The sequence below is a fragment of the Eubalaena glacialis genome, chromosome 4, assembly GCF_028564815.1.
Source record: "Eubalaena glacialis isolate mEubGla1 chromosome 4, mEubGla1.1.hap2.+ XY, whole genome shotgun sequence".
In the NCBI taxonomy this organism is placed as follows: Eukaryota; Metazoa; Chordata; class Mammalia; order Artiodactyla; family Balaenidae; genus Eubalaena; species Eubalaena glacialis.
This window is the reverse complement of record NC_083719.1, coordinates 137,725,145-137,742,195: the sequence shown is the minus strand read 5'-3', so window position 1 is coordinate 137,742,195 and position 17,051 is coordinate 137,725,145. Positions and strand designations below refer to the sequence as shown.

The 17,051-nt window shown below is 40.4% G+C and overlaps 1 long non-coding RNA gene across 1 annotated transcript in view; it reads right to left on the bottom strand.

The window, feature by feature from the left end:
* The window catches only part of LOC133090108 (uncharacterized), a 49,936-nt gene extending 34,116 nt beyond the window's left edge, over positions 1 to 15,820 (bottom strand). The window contains exons 1-2 of the long non-coding RNA XR_009700779.1: positions 15,736 to 15,820; positions 917 to 1,254 (exon numbers count right to left, since the gene is read on the bottom strand). This is a non-coding gene — a long non-coding RNA (uncharacterized LOC133090108). The remainder of the gene's footprint in view (positions 1 to 916; positions 1,255 to 15,735) is intronic.
* Between the last annotated feature and the right edge of the window lie 1,231 nt (positions 15,821 to 17,051).

The following is a 17,051-nucleotide window of genomic DNA, read 5'->3' as shown; positions in this document are numbered from 1 at the left end:
AATGGATTTTGTCAATTTTATAGGCATTTATCATGATAAATATCATATCATGATATGATATTGATGAAATTAATACATACAGGGCAGTAGTACAAATTTATTGGAATTGAGCGCCTCCGTTAGCACAGTTAAATATAAATATTATATATATATATATATATATATATATATATATGCCAAATTACATGCTGAGTGAGATTCTCCTACTCTTTTTCACCTCTGCCCCTCAAGCCTGTGAGAAATGGAATATTTCTTGCCATATCAGTAAAAAAAGGATGTCACAGTCATCAGCACTTGCAGACCTCCAATGTGAGCTGGTGGGCCCTGAGGAACTCAGGGTATGCAAATACAGAATGCTGGCCCCAGAGAGCTGAGGTGCATATCAAAGGAATGATTTCAGTGAGCCCAGACTCTTGCATCTTCCCATACAAAGAAAAACGCTACATTCCTCACCTTGGGAGAGCTGGTTTTCCTTAGTTAACAATCATTTTTGATGTTCCCCATTACCTGCGCCATTGCCCTCCCCTGTCCCCTCCCACCGGTACTTTAGCTCAGGGAGGAAGGAGCGCAGAGAGAATCGGCTGAACAAGGGGGCTGTGAGCCTGGGGATGCGTTTTCAGCCGCTTTCCCCGCAGTCAGGAGGAGGGGCGCTGACACTCCAACCGGACCCTGTGCCTCCCTTGCCCCGTTTCCCCTCAGGACGCTCAGGCCGACCCCCTCCCCACGCCCACCAGGCCCCGCGAGCCAGGCCGAGGGCAGGGGCGAGAGGAGGGACCGAAGTTCCCCAGGACCAGAATGCTGGGGGCCACTCTTTCTGCACAGCAGCGGCCGGTGGCAGCGAACCCCTGCCCCTCAGAAGCTGGTCTTGCACTGACGCCCGGGCACCGGACCAGGAGGAGGGTCGGCACCCACTTACCTGGCCCGCGGTCCCCAGGACTGTCACGGCTTCGGCCGCCGGGGCCCCTCCAGAGCTGGCCGCCTCAGTGAGGACGCCCTCCCCTCGGGCTCCGGGGCACTTCAGTGACGGCGGAGGGAAGAGACCCCGAGCCGGGAGTTCCAGCTCTGCGGAAACGCGGGCTCCGTTCTGGGCGAGGAGGTGGGACCGCTTTGCCCCGAGGCCTTCCGGGAGGGAGGGCGGCGCCGGGGGAGGAGCCGCCTGGAGCCTCCAGGAGCCCTTCCAGGGTTCCTGGAGGGGCGGCCTGGCCTGGGGGCCCCGCCCACTGTGGCCGCAGCCCAGGCCTTTTCCCTGGAATCCTACACAAAAAAGAAAGATACACAGTCTATGGTAAATATTCACAAATGTTTGTTGCTGCCGTGCTTACTATTCTATTAAAGGTGTAAAATCCATAAAACACTTTTAGTTCAAAGTTAAATATGAATTTTTACCATTCTAATTATCTCTCTGCTATTCCCAACTGTGGTTAATGAATCAGAGACTGTGGCATCACTAGTTAAAAATGAGCTTGAGAAAAAAATAGAACTCAGGCCCACCAGACCTACTGAATCACGATCTGCAATTTTACAATCTCCCCAGTGTACTTGTGTACCCATGAATAGTTGAAAGGTACATTTCTACCTCGACATGTCTTTTCTGTCTGAGAAATACACACATTTTATCCAGTTTGATATAAATAAAACACTCAAAAATGCATATGCCTGTGTTGAAACCATCATTTTATCATTTCTTTTCCAGATAAGTATAGTCTCTACACTGGTTTTGTGGATCACATGCCATACTCTTTTCTTGTAGTTAGAAATAAGGTAGAGAAAGTTACTTTGTAAATATATATATATATATATATATATATATATATATATATATATATATATATATTAGTGGATAATTGAAGACAGTCTTCTAAATTAAAACCAGTTCTCTTAACTTGCTGTTTTCTTCTTGGGTCACATTATGAACTCTTCCCGTGGCCACATGGCATGTGTACTTTTAATTTCAGGGACTGCTGACATTCCAGGATGTGACCATAGATTTCTCTCAAGAGGAGTGAGAATGCCTGGACCAAGATCAATGGGAATTGTACAGGGATGTGATGTTAGAGAAGTATAGGAACCTGCTCTCCTTGGGTGAGGATACCTTCCTTCCAGAATTCCTTATCCAACCACAGGGTTTAGAGTCCTTCATTTGTAGAATGTCTCCTGGAATCTTCTGCTTCCTACAATAGGGTTTCAGATTGCAACGTTTCAGGAAAGATTGGGAGTTTGTGGGTATAATTTATCTTATTCTTTTAAAATTGCAGCCTCCCTTTTAATATACTTTGTAACTGCTTGGGATGTGTCTATACGAACTGTGTACTATATGCTTCTGTTAGAGTCCTTACAATATTTTATTGTCTTATTTTCTGTAACAATTTTCCATGGATTCTTTGGGCTTAAGGTATATTAATTAAAAGGGAGACTGCGATTCTGGGACTTCCCTGGTGATGCAGTGGTTAAGAATTCACCTGCCAATGCAGGGGACAGGGGTTCGATCCCTGGTCCGGGAAGATCCCACGTGCCACGGAGCAACTAACCCAGTGGGCCACAACTACTGAGCCTGCACACCACAACTACTGAAGCCGGTGCGCCTTGAGCCCGTGCGCCATTTATTTTTTGGAGAATAAAACCGCCTCTGAGTGATTAAAATTTAGACCAGATAGTCAAAATGCTTTATCACCTGTTCTTCTAAAACACTGATCAACGGAACAAGTTTTACTAGGGATAACAGTGTGATTGTATTCTGGAGTTCATATGGGCAATATGGTTTATGACCTTGATGCTGGATCACGACATTTCAATGGTATAACTGCTATTAATTGTCTGTTTGTTCAACGATTAAAGTCTCACGGGATCTGAGTTCAGACTGGAGTCATCCTGGTTGGTTTCTGTCTATTGCAGATTTCTTCCAGTATGAAAGGACAAGAGCAACACGGCTTACTTTACAAAATGTCTTCAAACTAAATGATGATATAATCTACATTCAATTAATTTATACATACCCTACTGTAGAACAGGGTTTGTTACGGTGGCAGAGCCCGGTAATTAAGTAAGACTGAAACATTTATCTGCAGTGGTTCAAGTTCTCTTCCTAAGAATATGTTTATAATCAACATGCTTTCACAAAGTACCCAATTTAATTCACCATAGCATTCCTCATATTAACTAAATGGAGAATCCTAGGCTATATACAAATCCAGAAAGGGCCAAAAGTCAGCAGCCCCTATGGATTATTACAACCCATTACTGAGACATTCAAATTATTTATTAAAGAACCACCATGACCATCAACATCATCAATTTATATATTATTGCCTCAATGCTAGCCTTAACCGTGGCTCTCACAACATGAATTCCTCTTCCCATATCTTATCCACTAATTAATATAAATGTAGGCATACTGTTTATATTAGCCATATCAAGCCTAGCCATTTATTCCATCCTCTGATCTGGATGGGCTTCAGATTCAAAATACTTACTCACTGGAGCTCTACGGACAGTAGCACAGACAATCTCATATGAAGTCTTGTTAGCAGTTATTCTATTCTCAGTCCTACTGCTAAATGGATCATTTACACTTTCAGCAGTATTTATTACACAAGAACACCTATGACTAATTTTCTCCTGACCCCTACCCAGAATTTGATTATCTCCGCAGTAGCAGAAATCCAATGAACCCCACTTGATTTAACAGAAGTAGAATCAAAACCTGTATATGTCTTCAATGTAGAAAATGTAGCAGGCCCATTCACCCCGTCCTTCCTAGAGAATATGTCAATTTCCTTATAATAAACATTTCCACAACATTCTATTTTTAGGAGCATTCGACAATCCCTACGTGCCAGAATTATGTACAGCCCAAGTCATCATTAAAACACATCTAACAATCTCCTTTCTATGAATTCGAGCATCCTACCCACAATTTTGATATGATCAACGTATACATCTCTCATAAAAATTTTTTTACTACTAACATTAGCCCTATGTATATGAGAGTTTTCACTACCTGTCATCATACCAGGCAACCCACAGCAAACTTAAGAAATATGTTTGACTAAAGAGTTACTTTGATAAAGTAAATGATAGAGGTTTAAATGCACTTATTCCTGGAATTGAACTTATTTCTAAGAATTTTACATTCTCCATGCTACCACATTACACCACAATGCTATATAGTAAGGTTCTCTAAGAAAGCTTCAAGGCCCATACCCCCAAAATATTGTTGTATATCCTTCCTGTACTAATAAACTCTCATTGTTTTTACTATCATTCTACTGACCATTATTTCAGGAAATATAATTGTAGTAACAAGCTCACACTGGTTAATGGTACCCCCATTCTAATAAAAAACATGAACCCATAAGCTACAGAAGCATCCAACAAATATTTTCTAAAACAATCCACCACATCAATACTACTTATAATGGCTATTATCATTAATCTAATATACTCTGGTCGAAGAACACAATGAATTACAAAAATCTTTAATCCAGCAGCATCCACTATCATGACAATCGTCCTTGTCACTAAAGTAGGACTTTCCCCATTTCACTTCTGAGTGCCCGAAGTAACTCAAGGCATTCCATGAACAGCAGGCCTGATGCTATCAATGTCACAAAATTGCACCCCTATCAGTTTTATACCACATGTCACCATCCATCAACCTAAACATACTGTTAATCATAGTGATATTATAAATCATAGTTGGACGCTGAGGCAGACTTAGCCATACTCACCTGGAAAAAATTACAGCCTCCTCATCAATTGCCCATATAGGATGAATAACAGCTATTATCATGTATATTCCAAGTATAACAATCCTAAACATACTAATTTATATCATAACAACACTATCTTCTTCTTATTTATACCCAGATCATGTACTACAAGAGTATCATTATCACACACATGAGATAAAACACCTCCCATCAGGATCCTTATCCTCAGCATTATAGTGTCATTAGGAGGTCGCCCACCATTATCAGGGTTTTGACCCAAATGAATAATTATCCAAGAGATAACAAAAATGATAACATCATTCTACCAACACTAATAGCCATCACAGCAGTCCTCAGCATATATTTCTACTTGCAGCTAACATAATCCACATCACTAACTATATTCCCTTCATTAAACAACACAAAAGTACAACAATTTGAACATACAAAACAAAACATACAATACAAAACCCTAACTTTCCTATCATTACTCATCATAATAGCCACACGATTACTACCCATAACACCCATCCTATCAGTGCTGGACTAGGAATTTAGGTTAGTTTAGACCAAGAGCTTTCAAAACCCTAATAAAGTACAATTTACTTAATTTCTAAAAATAAGGACTGCAGGACTTTATCCTACATCAACTGAATGCAAAGCAAACATTGTAATTAAGCCAAATCCTTACGAGATTGATGAGTTTTAACCCCAGGAAATTTTAGTTAACAGGCAAATCATCTAGTCAACTGGCTTCAATCTACTTCTCCTGCCTTTGAGAAAGAAAAAAGAAGAAAAAAAAAAAAAGGCAGGAAAATCACCGGCAGAATTGAAGCTGCTTCTCTCAAGTTACAATTCAATTTGTTGATTCACCACAGGGTTTGCCAGAAAGAGGGCTCAATCTCTGTCTTTAGATTTAGAGTCTAATGCTAACTCAGTCATTTTACCTCTGTTCATACACTGCTGATTATTTTCAACAAATCGCAAAGATATCGGCATTTTATCTTTACTATTTGGTGCTTGAGCTGGAGTAGCAGGCAGCGCCTTAAGTATTTTAATCCTGGCTGAGCTATGCTAACCTGGAGCGCTACTTGGAGATGCCCAAATCTGTAAGGTAGTCATAACAGTCCCTGCACTTGTAATAATTTTCTTTATAGTTGTACCCATTATGATTGCAGGCTTTGAAAACTGACTTGGGCCACTAATAACTCGGACACCAGAAGTAGCATTTCCCCAAATAAATCATATAAACTTTTGACTACTTCCCCCATCATTCTTACTCCTACTCATATCACCAATAGTAGAAGCTGGTTCTGGTACAAGTGGAACCGTATATTCAGCTCTAGCCTGCAATCTGGCCCATGAAGGAGCCTCTGTCGACCTAACCGTTTTCTCCTTACATTTAGCAGGTGTCTCTTCAATTCTTGGTGCTATTACTTTTATTACTATAGTCTTTAATACAAAACTAGCAGTCATATCCCAATACCAAACACCAGTATTTGTTTAATCTTTCCCAACTATAGCCATATTACTATCATTACCACTCTCAGTCCGAGCAGCCAGAATTGCCATACTGTTAAGAGATAGAAATCTAAACACTACTTTCTTTGACCCTGCAGGAGGAGACCGAATCCTATACCAACACCTATTTTGACTCTTTGGTCACCCTGAAGTCTGTATTCATGGTCTACCAGGAGTTGTTATAATCTCACATATCATTACATACTATTTAGGACAAAAAGTGCCTTTCAGCTATTTGGGACTAGTATGAGTCATGTCCACTGGCTTTTTAGGATTTCTCTTGTGGGCCCATCATATGTTTACCATAGGGATAGCTGTCGACTCAGGAGCATACTTTGCATCAGCTACCGTAATTACTTCTATCCCTACAGGACTAAAAGTATCTAGCTGATTAGCAACTCTTTAATTTTTTTTTCTCTTTTCTTTTTTTTTGGCTGCGTTGGGTCTTGGTTGCTGCACGTGGGCTTTCTCTGGTTGCGGTGCGCGACCTTTTCATTGCAGTGGCTTCTCTTGTTGCAGAGCACAGCCTCTAGGCGTGTGGGCTTCAGTAGTTGTGGCTTGCAGGCTCTAGAGAGCAGCTCAGTAGTTGTGGCGCACGGGCTTTTTGCTCCACGGCATGTGGAATCTTCCCAGACGAGGGCTCGAACCCGTGTCCCCTGCATTGGCAGGCGAATTCTTAACCACTGCGTCACCAGGGAAGTCCCTGGTTAGCAACTGTTCACGGAGGTAATATTATATGACTTCCCACTATACTATGAGTTTTAGGCTTTAGTTTTTCTTTTTATAGTAGGTGGTTTGACAGGAATCATCTTAGCCAACTCACCCCCAGGCATTGTCCTCCAGGATACATACTATGTAGTAGCACACTTCCACGACCTAATGTCCATGCGAGCCGTCTTCACTATTATAGGAGGCTTCCTACACTGATTCCCACTATTCTCAGGTTATACAGTTAACTCAGCATGAGCAAAAATTCACTTCACAAGTATATTTGTAGTAGTAAATATGACTTCCTGCAGCACTTTCTTGGCCTCTCAGGGATGTCACTACGTTAGTCTGAGTACCCTGAGGCACACACCACATGAAATATTTTGTCTTTAGGCTCATTCATCTCAGTAGCAGCAGTAATGCTAATAATCTTCATACTTTGAAAAGCATTTGTGTCTAAACAAGAAGTCTTAGCAGTGGAAATTGCTACTCCTAACCTAGAATGGTTACATGAATGGCCTCCACCATATCCTATGTTTCAAGATCCTACCTATGTAAATGTAAAATAAGGAAGGACTCAAGTCCTTCTCAACCAGTTTCAAGCCAACACCATAACAATTATGTCTTTTTCAATAAATGAGATAAAAGTAAAAAGTGATGTAGCTTTGTCAAAGTTAAATCATAGGCTAAAATCCTGTATATCACTAAGGCATATCAATTTCATCTAGGCTCTCAAGATATAACATCACCGATAATGGAAGAACTTTTACATTTTCATCATCACACATGAATAGTGATTTTTAAAATAAGTTCTCTAGTCATCTATATCATTTCACTAATATTGACATCTAAACTAACTCATATGCATACAATAGATGCACAGGTAGAGAAAATGTGAACAATTTACTAGCCATTATTGTAATCTTAATTGCCCTATCATCATTGTGAATCCTTTACATGATACATGAAATCAATAACTCTTCCCAAACCATAAAAAACTATGGGTCAGTAATGATACGGAAGCTACAAATACACAGATTATGAAGATTTAAATGTTGACTCCTCTGTAATTCCCACATCAGAGCTAAAACCAGGAGAATAATGACTAATAGAAGTCAACAACCGAGTAGTTAGAGATAGTCATTGAATATTAGTTTCATCTGAAATTGTTGTACACTCCTGAGTTGTTCCTTCTCAGGCCTAAAAAGAGCTATCCCAGGACGCCTAACTTAAAGAATCCTGATACCAACAGGACCAGGCCTATGTTGTGGACAAGAGAGCTCGTTTTCCTAAGTTCAAAGACAGGACAGAGGGAAATGGCTGAGATATGGGGTGAATCTGGAGCCCATGGGGATGCACTCTCCAAGCTCCAGGATAGGAATGGGGCCTCTAGGGTCCCAGGCCACCCACCACACCCTCCCGAGCAGGATCTGGGCAACATTCCCTGTCAGTGATGAGGCAGCCCTAATACTTGTCACTCCCCAACGTTGTGTCCTATGTGGGCCCCATGCTCTTGGGACCACACCCCACACTCTGCAGGTCCATGCTACAGGGTCCTTCGTGCCTCAGGAGTAGAGACCACACAGCAAGCAGTTCCCTCCCCAACCAGCAGGAGGAGGGGAGGAGAGCAGGGGCACCAGGGGAATCTCACTCAGACAACAACACCCCAGGGGTGCCAGCGGGGACAGTGATGATGCAGATGAGGCACACACCAAGAGATGGGACCAGAGGACCCAAAAGGCAGCTGGTCAGGTCCTGGCTCATCTGCACCCCAGACACCTTTGTCCCTCCTACACCCCCTTCCTCATACACCCTCTCCTTAAATGCAGATTCTTCAGATGCAAACAGGCAGAGCTTCAGACTGAAAGTCAGCTCTTCCAAAATGACCCATCAGCAAACACTGCAGGATTCCACTCCCTGTGCTTTGTGGTTGCTTCCCACTAGCTATCTATTTTACATTTGGTAGTGTATATATGTCCATGCCACTCTCTCACTTCATCCCAGATTACCCTTCCCCCTCCCTGTGTCCTCAAGTCCATTCTCTATGGCTGAGTCTTTATTCCCGTCCTGCCCTTAGGTTCTTCATAACAATTTTTTCTTTTTTTTTTAGATTCCATATATATGTGTTAGCATACGGTATTTGTTTTTCTCTTTCTGACTTACTTCACTCTGTATGACAGTCTCTAGGTCAATCCACCTCACTACAAATAACTCAATTTCATTTCTTCTTATGGCTGAGTAATATTCCATTGTATATATGTGCCACATCTTTATCCATTCATCTGTCGATCCTGCCAACACTTTTACTTTACTCAATTGAGACCAATGTCAGACTTGTAAGGTAATAAATTTACGTTGTTTTGAGTCACTCAATTTGTGGTAATTCGTATGAAAGCAATAAAAAACAAATACAGAGGTCCTACAAGAGCCAGGCTATATATTTATATTTAAGTATTTCTAAAATGAATTTAACCTTGTGATTGACAGCAGCAGCAGCTTCCAAGGGATCCCACCACACACTTGAGGCAAAAGCAGCCTAATAAAGAAACAGTGACAGCAGCAGGTCACTGCCCCACACTTGGGGCAAAGGGGGATTTGATCTACTGTAGCAGCAGCATAGCCTGAATGGGAATGCATCCTCCTGTGGCACTAGTCCCATCAACATTAGTCTAATCTGCTAGCATCTGCTGTGTCAACAGGCCCAACATATACAAACCCTCCAACTCAGTAGCATCAAGTGAGCCAGGCTCAGTGTTTCCTGAAACTCATATCCAATGGCACTGGAAAGCCCAGATATCACCTACTGTTATGAAAACATAAAAAAACAATAACAGAAGACTGGGAACTTCAGAAAGAAAAGGGGAACAATGGAATGGGTGAAAACAAATGGGGTAAATATAAGAGACTATCATTAGCCTCATGAGTTTCTTAAATTCTATATGATGGTCAAAGCAAAAATTATGACACCATCTGATGTGGTTCTCAATGTATATAAAGGAAATACTACAGAAAATCATACTTTAAAACTGGGGAATATTAAGAGACCTAAATGGAAGTAAAATTTTGAAACTTCACTTGAAGTAATAAAACACTGATTCCAGTAGGCTATGATAAGTTACATATGTATAGTGTAATGCCAAAAGCAACCACTAAGAAAACTATACAAACAGTATACACAAATGATTATAAATAAATTAGATTAAAATGCACTTATTAAAAAATGCTTAAGTAATGCACAAGAAGGCAAAATAAGAGAAACACAGGATTGAGAAACTAAGGTAAAAGACAAAACAAAAAATAAAATGGTAGACCTAATCTTTAACATAGCAATAATTATATTAACTGTAAATGATCTAAATAACCAAGTCAAAGACAGAGATTGGAAGAGTAGATGAAAAAATCACAAGCATGACCCAACTATATACTGTCTATAAGAAGCTTACTTTAAACATCATGATATAGGTAGTTCAAAGTAAAAGGATGAAAAAGATATATCATATGAACATTAATCAGAAAAAGCAGGAATGGCTATATTAATATCAGATAAAGTAGATTTCAGAGCAAAGGAAATTAATAGGGGCAAAGAGGGTCATTACATAAAGATAACAGGAATAATCCACCTAGATGACCTAGTGATACTAAATGTGTGTGCACCAAACAACAGAACTTCAAAACACATGAAGCAAACACTGAAAAAGGTAAAAGGAGAAAATTTTAAATCCACAATTATTATTTGAGACTTCAACACAGCAATTTATAGAACTACCAGAGAGAAAAATCAGCAAGGATATGGAAGAACTGAAAACATCATCAATCAACAGGATATAACTGACATTTAAAGAACACACTCAATAAAAGCAAAATACATATTCAAGTGTCCATGGAACATTCACTCATATACCATATACTGGGTGATTAAAAAAACACTAGCAGATTTAAAAGAATTAAAATCATAGAGAGTATGTTCTCTAGCCATAATGGAATCAGACTAGAAATCAATAACAGAAAGACAACAGGAAAATCTTCAATCACATGAAAACTAAACATCACAATTCCCAATAACTCATGGGTAAAAAGTCAAGGAAAAAATTTTAAATGCATAGAATAAAAGAAAATGGAGATATAACAGATCAAAGTTTGTGGAATGAAGTGAAAGCAATGCTGAAAGGGAAGTTTATAGGACTAAATTGGGAAAGAAAATATTTCAAAGCAATAATCTAATTTTCTATATTAAAATAGTAAAAACGGAAGAGGAAAAAACACTAAACAAGCAGAAAGAAGGAAATAATAAGGATGAAACAAAAATCCATGAAACTGAAAACAGGAAAATAGGGGGGAAAAAATCAATGAAACAAAAGGCTGGTTCTTTGAAATAAACAATCTAATCAATAAAGGTGTAGCAAGACTGATAAAGATAAAAAGAGAGATGGCACAAATCACAGATATCAGAAATGCAACCAGGGATACCATGACATATCCTGCAGGTTAATAAGGGACAAGCTATTATGAACAAGTCTACACTATAAATTCAAAAATGTGGATGAAATGGACCAATGCTTCTACACCCAAAACTACTAAAACTCAGCCAAGATGAACTAGATAATCTCAATTTTCCTGTAACCATTAGAAACACTGACTTTTCATTTAAAAACTCCCAAAAGAAATATTCAGGCTTAGATGTTTCACTTTCACCCAAGACTTAAAAAATTAACACCAATTTTACATGACTTGATAAGAAATAGAAGTAGAGGGAACAGTTCCTAATTAATTTTATGAAGCCAGTATTACCTTGATACCAAAACCAGACAGGGATAGTATAGAAAGAAGAAAACTACAGACCAATATTTTTTATGAAATTGGCTGTAAAAATGCTCAGCCAAATATTAGCAAATTAAATCCAGAAATATATAAAAAGAATAATATACCATGACCAAGTGGTATTTATTCCAGTTATGCAAAGTTGGTTAAATATTTGAAAATCAAACAATGTAATCCACCATATCCAATAGATTAAGGGGGAAAAGTCATGTGATCCTATCCATTAATGCAGAGAAAGCATTTGACAAAATCCAATCCCATTCATGATTTTAAAAAAAGAAGAAAAAAAACTCCAAGCAAACTAGGAATAGAAAAGGAACATCCTGAAACTCATAAAGATGATCTACAAACAACCTATACCGACATTATATTTAACTGTGAAAGACTGAATGCTTTCTCTGTAAGATCAGAAACAAGGCACCGATATCTGCTCTCACCACTTTTATTCAATATATTACTGGAGGTTCTAGTAAGAAAATAAAGCAAAAATAAATAAATACATAAATTGAAAAGTTAAATTTTTAAAAAATTTATTTAAAAGATAAAAGGACTATTCCTACTATGTTGAATAAGAAGGAATATATCCTACTGAATGTTGAATAGTAATATATCCTATTATATTGAATAAGGAAAACTAAAACTGTCTATATCTGAAGATGAGATGATAATCTAAATGGAGAAAATACCAAGGAATCCACAAAAAGCTTGAGAAATAATATTAGTTTGTAAATGTTTTAGAGTGCAAGATCAACACAATTTTATCAAATTATATATTAATAACAAACGTGTAGAAGCTTAAATAAAAATATGTGATGCCATTTACAACTGACCTAAATACATACTTAAATATAAGCCCAATAAGACATTTATAGGACCTCTATACTGAAAATTACCAAATGCTGATGAAGAAAATTTTAAAAGTCCCAAACAAATAGGGAGATATACCTTGTTCATGGATTAGAACACACAACATAATAAAGATGTCAATTCTCCCCAAGTTAAGAGGCTTAACACAATTACTCTTAAAATGACCTCAAGGTTTTTGTGGATATAGACAAGCTTATTCTAAGATTTATATGGTAAGAAGAGGCTGAAGAATAGCTAAAACAATTTGTAAAGGAAGATTAAAATGGGAGGAATTAATCCACCCAATTTCAAGATTTTGCAGTAATGATGGAGGGTAGATACATAGATCAATGGAATGGAACAGAGAACCCAGAAATAGACTGACATAAATACATTTAACTTGTTTTTGACAGCAGTGCAAAAGCTATCAAGGAAGAATAGACTTTTCAAAAAATGGTACTGAAACAGTTGGACATCCCTCGACAAAAACAAACAAACAAAAAATGAACCTTAACCTAAACCTTACACACCTTACACAAAAATTAAATCAAAGTGGATCATAATCTTAAACGTAAAAGCAGGACATTTTTAGAAAAAAATATAGGAGAAAATCTTTGGCATCTAGAACTAGGTGAATAATTCTTAGACTTGACACCGAAAGTATGGTCAATAAAAGCAAAAACTGATAAATTGGATCTCATCAAAATGAGTTAAAAATGCTTCATAGAAGATCCTTTTAAGTGGATGAAAACTCAAATTACACAGTGGGAAAACATATTTGAAAATCCCATATGAGACAAATGACTTGTATCTATAATATACAAAGAACTCTCCAAACAACTTAAAAAAATCCAACTAGAAAATAGGCAGAAGACAGGAACAGACATTTCATGGAAGAGAATATACACATGGCAAAGAAGCACAGGAAAAGATGTTCAACATCGTTAGCCATCAGGGAAATGCAAATTAAGACCATAATGAGATATCAGAGAATAACTAAAATTAAAGTATAGTGACAACATCAAATGCTGGCGAGTACGTAGAAAAATTATGTCACATCACTGGTGGGAAAATAAAATGGTTTAGCCACTCTGAGAAACAGCTTGACAGTCTCTTTTAATCCTAAAAGTAGATTCACCCTACAATGCAGTAATTGTACTCTTGAGCATTTATCCAAAAGAAACAAAAACTTAATGAAGTTCCCACAGAAACTTACACATAAATGTTCATAGCAGTTTTATTTATAATAGCCAAAAACTGGCAACTACCCAAATGTCTTTCAATGGGTGAATGTTGAAACAAATTGTGATAAAATCTTATGATAGAATACTACCGAGCAACAAAAAGGAACAAAGTATTAATATATGCAAAAATTGAAATGAACTTCAAGGGAATGATGCCGAGGGAAAAATTTTAAAAAGCCAATCTCCGAAGATTAAGTAATTCATGATTATGTTTACATATTATTCTTAAAATAACAAAACTGTGGAGATGGAGAACACATTAGAAGTTGCCAAGGGTTAGAGATGGAGGTAGAAGGTACAGCGGGGGAACTTTGTGAGGTTTTTGTGGTCCCAGTACAAATAATACAGCAATCTTGGTTTTAATCCCTAAAGATTTTTAAAAGCAATTCCTAATAAGAGGTGTCCAGATATTTAGCAATGGCAGCAGATTAGAGGTATAGCTCCCCAACATGACAACTTCGAAAGAGATCTATACTATCAATACTAATTTAATGCATATGTTAATTTTTAAAAGGCCAGTCACAATACTTAAATGGTATATATCTTAACGATATTATTCTGGGTATCCAGCTATACCAGATGGACTAGCAGGATTTTCTGTACATTCAATCTTATTTAAGACAATAAATCTTATAATAAGACAGTTAAAAAAAGAAAAAGAAAAAAAAACAAACCTCAACTACAGTTGGATATTCTCATAGGAAGATGAGGTGAAAATATGTAGCAGCGGTTCAAAAGCTTAAGCAGTGACACCTAAATTTGGCTGCACATTAGAATCATCTGAAGCACTTTTTTAAAACCCTCACACCGACAGTTGGTCATCCTAGACCAATAAAATCATTTTAAATCTCCTCAGACGATGCCAATGTCTAGCCAGAACTGAGAACCAGCGGACTAAGCAGAAGGGGATGTTTCTACAAAGATCTCTTAACAATAAGTCCTTTCACCCAATCAGATTTACCTCCCCGCAAAGGGGTAAAGAAGGCTAGATGTTGTCCATACTTGCTTAGCTTTAATTAGCACTTGTGACTTGCCCAAAACCTAGATCATGTTTCCCCTAAATTTCATGTTATTCCCTAAGTTTTTCAAACCCAGGGCTAAGGGGTTTGCCAGGATGAGATTTTAAGTGCTCACACAGGGGAAGTCCCTGGCAAACCAGGACAGCGGTCACTCTACATTGAAATGTAAAGCATCCTAAATAACCCTGCCACTGCTCCCAGATACTAGTCTGTGCCAACCAGTGGAGAAAAGGCATTCTCCATTACTACCACGGCAAATGCTGCTGTACTTGCCTTGGCTAGTCCCTATCTTTTCCAGGCGCCACTCCCCTTCACCTGCTGGTGGACGCTTTGGCCAGCTGACAATGCAGATATTTTCAAACTTTAAGGTGAATAAAAATCATCTGGAGGGCCTGTTGTAACAGAGATCACTGAGCCCCACCAGAGTTGCTGATTCCATAGGGCTGGGACCGGGCCCTAAAACTTGAATATCTAACACATTATCAGGGGACGCTGGTAAAGCTGGTCAGGAAAAAGAAACCCGACGTGTCAGATCATAAAGTACGGAAGGGCAAGCCCGCCGGCAGTCCAGGCCGGGGGCGGGGGGGACCGGGGTCCTCAGCCCTACAGAGCCAACGGCAGACCAGCTCGGGCGCCCCTCGGAAGCGCGGGGTCCCCGCGGCCAAGTCTGCGCCCCCGGCCGGCCCCGGCTCCCCTCTGCCCACGCTACACGCGGGGGCTGGAAACGGCCGCGGAGAACCACGGCGGGGCGGGAAAGGGGGCTCCAAAGAGGGTCTGGCGACTCGAGTCGCTCCGTTTCTTGGTGGGCTCAGCGCGCGCCGTGGGGGAAGAGAGGCGGGGGTCCGGGAAGAGGGGACGGGCGGCACTCACGTAGACCGGCAGCGGCCACGGGTAGACGGCGGGCTCGGCCCCCACGGGCGACTCCAGCCTCAGCTTCTCCCCCATGTCTTCACGCGCGGCCCCCGCACCAGGCTAGTCTGGCGGTTGGGGGAGGGGCGGGGCGCCGCCGGCGGGGGCGGGGCAGGCGGGCGGGAGGCTGAGGGGAGGGGGCCTGGCCTGGGCCTCAGCCGCCGCCGCCGCCGCCGCGCTCCCGTCCGGCCCCCGGCTCCCTCTTTGTTGTCACAGGCCCGGGGCCTCCAGCGCTGCTGCCAACTGGGGCCGGCGTGAGGCAAGCACAATGAGCCAGGGCTGGGCTGAACCACTCACTCGCGGCGAGCACCGCCCGCCCCGTGGACACGCCCCCTCTCACGCACGTACGTACGCACGCAAGCACGTGTTCGGCTGCCCCCGGCCACACCCACCGGCCCGAAGTGGGGACCCGGGGAGATCCCTCGGGGCCTGGGGTGGCGGGTTCGACTCCCGCCCTTGACGTACCATGACACCTCCCCCCGAATAATAAGACTATAATTCCTCATTAAATATGACAGCCGGAATCCCAGCTTCTGTTCACAAAAATGCTGTGTATTTAGCCTATGCTAGGCACCAGACCCTGGACGCTCAGTACTGGCAAAAAAGGAAATGCCCTGTCCTCATGGCGCTGCCATTTTAATTGGAATAGTAGTGACAATGGTCAAGGGAGAAAATAAAGTGTCATCATCGCCACGGGGATGGTTAATCTCATGTGTGCACTGCGTGGGGCCCCGGCAACCACAAACATTATTCCAAATGTGGCCAGGAAGGTATTTTTCAGAAGAGATGAACACTGAAATTGGTCCACTTTGCGTAAAGGAGATTGTCAATGCCACGGCGTGGGTGGGCCTCGTCCATTAGTTGAAGGACTGGAGAGAAAAATGAGGTTCCGTAGAAAGAGGGAACTGTTCCTCCAATGGCCTTGGGACATCAGCTCTTCCCTGTGTCTCCAGCCCAGAGTCCTGCCCTGACTTGCCTGCCTCACGGTCACATGAGTCAACTCCTTAAAACAAAACTGTATATGTAAAAATACTGAATATATACAAGCCTATTAATTTGTATATGTGTGTATACGTATTATATATATGTGTACACATGTTTATATGTGCGTGCGTTTGTAGTATATGTGTAAGTACTATATACAGTATACATACAAGCTTATATATTTGTATGTATATATTGTATACATGTATGTATGTGTATATATATAGTATACATATTATATATGTGAACATGCTGTATATATACACACACCCATATATTGATATATGGGTGTG